Below are 7,111 nucleotides of genomic sequence, written 5' to 3' on the forward strand. Positions count from 1 at the left end.
CACTCTCCACTTTCACTTTCATCAAGAGGCTTTTGATTTCCTCTTCACTTTTTGCCATAAGGGTGGTGTCATCTGCATATCTGAGGTTATTGATATGTCTCCTGGCAATCTTGATTCCAGCTTGTGCTTCTTCCAGTCCAGCGTTTCTCATGATGTACTCTGTATATAAGTTAAATAAGCAGGGTGACAATATACAACCTTGATGTACTCCTTTTCCTATTTGGAACCAGTCTGTTGTTCCATGTCCAGTTCTAACTGTTGCTTCCTGACCTGCATACAGATTTCTCAAAAGGCAGGTCAGGTGGTCTGGTATTCCCATCTCTTTCAGAATTTCCCACAGTTTATTGTGATCCACACAGTCAAAGGCTTTGCCATAGTCAAGAAAGCAGAAAGAGATGTTTTTCTGGAACTCTCTTGCTTTTTCCATGATCCAGCAGATGTTGGCAATTTGATCTCTGGTTCCTCTGCCTTTTCTAAAACCAGCTTGAACATCAGGAATTTCATGGTTCACGTATTGCTGAAGCCTGGCTTGGAGAATTTTGAGCATTACTTTACTAGCATGGGGAATAGATGGGAAATAGATGGGGAAAGAGTGGAAACAGTGTCAGACTTTATTTTTTTGAGCTCCAAAATCACTGCAGATGGTGACTGCAGCCATGAAATTAAAAGACGCTTACTCCTTGGAAGGAAAGTTATGACCAACCTAGATAGCATATTCAAAAGCAGAGACATTACTTTGCCAACAAAGGTCCGTCTAGTCAAGGCTACGGTTTTTCCTGTGGTCATGTATGGATGTGAGAGTTGGACTGTGAAGAAAGCTGAGCACTGAAGAATTGATGCTTTTGAACTGTGGTGTTGGAGAAGACTCTTGAGAGTCCCTTGGACTGCAAGGCGATCCAACCAGTCCATTCTGAAGGAAATCAGCCCTGAGATTTCTTTGGAAGGAATGATGCTAGAGCTGAAACTCTAGGACTTTGGCTACCTCATGCAAAGAGTTGATTCATTGGAAAAGCCTCTGATGCTGTGAGGGATTGGGGGCAGGAGGAGAAGGGGACGACAGAGGATGAGATGACTAGATGGCATCACTGACTCGATGGATGTGAGTCTGAGTGAACTCTGGGATTTGGTGATGGATAGGGAGGCCTGGCGTGCTGCGATTCATGGGGTCGCAAAGAGTCGGACACGACTGAGTGACTGAACTGAACTGAACTGAATGAATAACAACACTGAGCACTCTTTCATGTGTTTATTGGTCTTTTGTATATCTTCTTTGAAGAAATGTCTATTCAAATTATTTGCTCATTTTTTGAATTGGGTTATTTTTGTTGTTGTTCAGTCACTAGGTTGTATCTGACTTTTTGTGACCCCATGGACTGTAGCATGCCTGGCTCCCCTGTCCTTCACTGTCTCCCAGAGTTTGTTCAGATTCATGTCCACTGAGTCTCGGTGATGTTATCTAACCATTTCCTCTTCTGCCCCAACTCCTTTTTCCTTTTGCCTTCAGTCTTTCCCAGCATCAGGGTCTTTTTCAAAGAGTCAGCTCTTCACATCAGGTGGCCAGAGTATTGGAGTTTCAGCTTCAGCATCAGTCCTTCCAGTGAATATTCAGGACTAATTCCTTTAGGATTGACTTTTAATCTCCTTGCAGTCCAAGGGACTCTCAAGAGTCTTGTCCAGGACCACAATTCGAAAGGATCAATTCTTTGGTGCTCAACCTTCTTTTATGATCCAACACTATATTTGTACATGACTACTAGAAAAACCATAGCTTTGCCTATTGGACCTCTGTCGGCAAAGTGATGTCTCTGCTTTTTAATATGCTTTCTAGGTTTGTCATAGTTTTCCTCCCAAGGAGCAAACCTCTTAATTTCATGGTTGCAGTCACTGTCTGCAGTGATGGAGCCGAAGAAAATAAAATCTGTCACTGCTTCCACTTTTTCCCCCTTCTATTTGTCATGAAGTGATGGGACCAGATGCCATGATCTTAGTTTTTCGAATATTGAATTTAAAGCCAGCTTTTTCACTCTCCTCTCTCACTCTCATCAAGAGGGTGTTGAGTTTTAGGAATTCTTTATTTTTTCTGGATACTAGACCCTTATCAGAGATATATCTGCAAATAATTTCTCCTATTCTGTAGGTTGTCTTCTCACTTTCTTGATCATCTCCTTTGATGCACAAAAGCTCTTTTCTTCCTTTATTGCCTGTGCTTTTGGTATCTGGAAAAGGCAATGGCACCCCACTCCAGTACTCCTGCCTGGAAAATCCCATGGACGGAGGAGCCTGGTAGGCTGCAGTCCATGGGGTCGCTAAGAGTTGGACATGACTGAGCGACTTCACTTTCACTTTTCACTTTCATGCATTGGAGAAGGAAATGGCAACCCACTCCAGTGTTCTTGCCTGGAGAATCCCAGGGACGGGGGAGCCTGGTGGGCTGCCGTCTATGGGGTCGCACAGAGTCGGACACGACTGATGCAACTTAGCAGCAGCAGCAGCTTTTGCTTTCATATTCATAAAATTATAGTCATAAAGATTTTCCCTAATGCTTGTTCAAAGACTTTTGAAATAGTTTTAGCTCTTAAGTTTAGGTCCATTTTGAGTTAGCTGTCTTGTATATGACATGAGGTAAGGGTCTGATTTTATTCTTTTGCATATGCAGATCCAGTTGTCTCAGCCATTTTTTGAAGAAAAAAATATTTCTCTATTGAATTGAGTTGGCATTCTTGTCAAAAAGCAATTGGCCATTGATGTATGGATTTACTCCTGGATCTCAATTTTATTCTAATGGTCCTTGTGTCTATCTTGATGCCATTACAAACCCTCCCCCGCTTTTTTTTTACTGTTGTAGCTTTGTAGTATATCTTGAAGGGTAAAGTCCTTCAAATATATCCTTTTTCAAGATTATTTTGGCTATTCAGGATCCCTTGTAATTCCATATGAATTTTAGGATTGGCATTTCCATTTCTGCATGAAAGACTTGTAATTTTGATAGGGCATGATGTGTTTTATTGTCCAGAAATTTTTTATTTTGATATGGTTAAATTATCTATCTTTTCCCTTATGACTTTTGTGTTATGCATGTTGTTTAGGAAGGTCTTCCCTATCCCAAGGTTATCAATAAATTATTCTACTTGTTTCTGATATCTTTATCATTTTATAAGTCATAATGTAATATAATCCATCTGGAATTTACTTTTGCATATGGTGTGAAGAAAAAAATTAATTATAACTATATACTTTTGCTAACTGGATAACTAATTGTCCTTACATAAATTATTGAAAAGATTTCTTTTTTCTATATATTTGAAATGCTACCTTCATCTTATATTAAATTCCTACATGGGAGGATCTATTTTTGTTCTCTATTCTATTATTATCTTGCCTATTTTTGAACAAGCAGCACACAATTTTCATTATATTAGTCTTTCCTCAGTCTTAAAAATATTTTTGTGGTATTCTTTTTGAGATGAGTTTTAGAAACAACTTGTCAAATTCCATAACAATGAAATCCTATTGGAATATAATAGGAATATATTGACTTCATAATTTGTGTAAATTACATTTTTATTTTTAGTCTTTCCAACTCCAAACATTTATATTTTTTCTTTCATTTAGATATTCTTGTATGTTCTTCAGTTAATTTAATTGATTCCATTAAGATACATTAAATATATAATTGATATGACCGAATTAATTTATGTTGTTCATTTTCAGCTAGTACATTTTTTCTTGTTATACTTCTAAATATATTTGTTTTTGTTGCTGTCATGAATGACTTTATTTTTACTACATTTTCTAACTGGACATTACTGGGATGCATAATAACTTCTGAATATATTTTCTGTATATTACTTATAGAAACCTTCCTACAGGTTTGCTAACAGAGTTAAGCAGAGATCTATATACAAGGTTGTTCAGTGTAGCACCGTAAAAGCAAATAATCAGAAATAATCTAAATATTTATCATTATGATATTGATTTATATATGTAATACATCTAAACAATGAAATACTTTGAAGCTTTATTTTATTTATTTTTGACCATGCCCCCTGGCTTGTGGGATCTTTGTTCTCCGACAAGGGATTGAACCCGGGGCCCTCAACAGTGAAAGTGCAGAGACCTAAGCACTGCCTGCCAGGGAATACCCTATTTTGCAGCTTTAAAAGGAATGACCTATGGGAGGTTGCTGTGTAACACAAGAAGCTCAACTCGGTGCTCAGTGACAGCCTAGAGGGGTGGGAAGGGATGGGGGTGGGAGGGAGGTTCAGGAGGGAGGGGGCATATGTATATTTATGGGTGATTCATGTTGTATGGCAGAAACCAACATAACATTGTAAAGCAATTATATTTCAATTTTAAAAAAGAGAAAATAAAATTCTGGGCAAATAAAAAAAGGTTAATACCATATTATAAATCAATGTGTACAAAATAAATTTGGTGGTCTTCTTCAAGTGAAAAAAAAAGGAATGAAGTAGATCTATGTAGTCTGATATGAGAAGTTCTTTAAGATATAGCGAAAATATATTGTTACATAAAGAAGCAACATGTAGAACAGTGTGCAAATGCTACATTTGTGTTTTTATATTCTTGTATATACCATGAGGTCACAAAGAATCAGACATGGCTGAGTGACTTTTACTTCCACTTTGACATATATAAATATTTCTGAAAGGATGGGTACACACTAAATTGTTAATGGTGTTAATTGTTAATGGTGATGCTTCTAGAGAAGGAGACTGGGAACACATCCATAAAATGATGTGTTCACGCCCATTTTTCTCTTCCAGGGAGCAGGGGAACACTGTGTTTCCTAACCTTCCTAGGAGATGTGATCTCACCAGTGAGGATGTGGGCAAAGAGTGTGTCACTTCAGGTCTAAGGCAATTAATTATCAGTGTGAATGTCCACCCCCTTCTCCCCCCACCACAACCTTTTTCCCATCTGAACAGTTGGGATCAAAGTACTTTGTGATGATGGAGATGCTGGTGGAAGCAGCTTGGATCTGAGTCACTGCTGAAGGAGAATAGTACACCAACATGGTCTACCCGGCACTGGAATATGAGGGAGACAAATGTTTGTTTTAAACCACTGAGATCTGAAGGCTTATTCTGAAAGCTGGGGTCTTTGTCCCGGAATCTGGGCTCGACTAGGACTGCTCTGGCCAACAAAACACAGAGGAAGTAAGGCTGTGCTAGTGTCCAGTCTCGAACCTTAATAGACTAGCAGCATTCTTGCTGTCTGCTGGAATGTTTGTTTTGGGATGTATCCTTTCAGAGCCTAGCCACCGTGTTTGGAGAAACCTGAGCTGTGTGAGGGGCCACATGCAGGGCTTTCATTTTAGGTTTTCGGCTAGGATTCACCTTCCAGTCAATAGCCAGCATCTCCTGCTGGTTAAATAAGTGAGCCATTATCAGCAACCAGCCCCGCTGAGTCTTCATATGACCCCAGTGGTTGTGACTACAACTATGTAAGAGACTCAAAGCAAGAATCACCAGAGCTCAGCCAACACTCAGAATCGCGAGAGCTCTTAAGAAACAGTTGTATTAAGTAAAAAATAATCAAGAGACCTGGAGGAGGAAATGGCAACCCACTCCAGCATTCTTGCCTGGGAAATCCCATAGACAGAGGAGCCTGGCAGGCTGAACACACATACACACACCAAACCAAGAGACCACTGAACAGTCTGTCCTATGCTAGCCAATAGAAACATGTGAAGCAAAGAGACTCTCTCTTATACTATTTGAATTTTTGACTATGTACATGTTATTTTTCAATTAAAAATATTTACAATTTTGAATTCCAAACTTCTGTGCACTGGGTCATGAGAATTGTTTCTGCATGTTTTTAATGAGAGCAACAGGGGTAAATATTTACTGATCACCTAGTCAGTTGACGCCAGGCCCTGTTCTAGGTGCTTGAAGACAGAGCTGGGATCAAGGCTGAACTGGTCCTGGCTTTCCTGAAGCTTCCAGCCTGGTAGGAGAGATAGGTCATAAACAACAAAACAAACAACACAGAAACATGATCCTTTCTGAGAGTGATAAATGCTCTGAAAGGAACAACTGGATGATCTCCAGACACTGATTAGGATAGAAGCTATTTCATTCAGATTGGGTCTTCTGAAATCTGACTTGTAGGCAAGAGTCAGCCCATAAAAGTTTAGGAAGAAGAGCACCAGAAACAGGGGACAGCCAGGGCAAAGGTTCCACAGTGGGAGTTTGCCTGTGATTTATTTTTCTTTTTTTAGAAAAATTGATTTATTTTTGGCTCTACTGAGTTTTTGTTGCTGCGCAGGTTTTTCTCTACTTGCAGTGAGTGGGGACTACTCTAATTGCAGTGGCTTCTCTTGTTGCCAAGCACAAGCTCTAGGGCTTCAGTAGTTGCGGCTCCCAGGCTCTGGAGTACAGGCTGTAGTTATGGTGCACAGGCCGAGCTGCCCCTCAGTTTGTGGGATCTTCCCGGACCAGGGATAGAATCCCTGTCTTCTGCATTGGCAGGCAGATTCTTTACCACTGATCCACCGGGGAAGTCTTAGCAGTTATTTCAGTGTTGTGAATAAGGTTTCATCCAACAGTAGAAGAGGTAAAGTCAGAGATGTGGGCAGGAGCCAGACTAAGCAGGGCCTTGAAAGCAACAGAAAGGATTTAGGGATTTGAGTTGAATATGCAGGAAAAGCTTTAGGAGGGTTTTAAGTAGAGTAACAGGAACTGATTTAGGTTTTAATAATCACTGGCTGCTGGGAGATGCCTAATCCAGGAGCAAGTTTCAAACTGCACTCTAAAGTACATTAGGTCTCTAAATCATGATATAACCACTTTTTATATTTATTGGTCATCACATCATGGCTTTCTAACATAATCAAAGATATATTAAGCAGCATGTTAAATGTGAAGCATAAATAATTTGTCTATATATTATGAATATCATCTAAAAATTTAAGTGAACTTTATAGTACAACTTTTCATATTCTAAAGATAAAAATATTTTTAGTCAAAATCAGATACTTCTTTATCCTATACTATTCAAACATGACAAAATTATTTTAAATTTCCTAGATTCGGAAATCCTGACCACAATATGACTCTCCAACTGAGAGAAATAATACCTCTCTGCC

This window comes from Bos taurus, chromosome 15, assembly GCF_002263795.3.
Source record: "Bos taurus isolate L1 Dominette 01449 registration number 42190680 breed Hereford chromosome 15, ARS-UCD2.0, whole genome shotgun sequence".
Taxonomy (NCBI): domain Eukaryota; kingdom Metazoa; phylum Chordata; class Mammalia; order Artiodactyla; family Bovidae; genus Bos; species Bos taurus.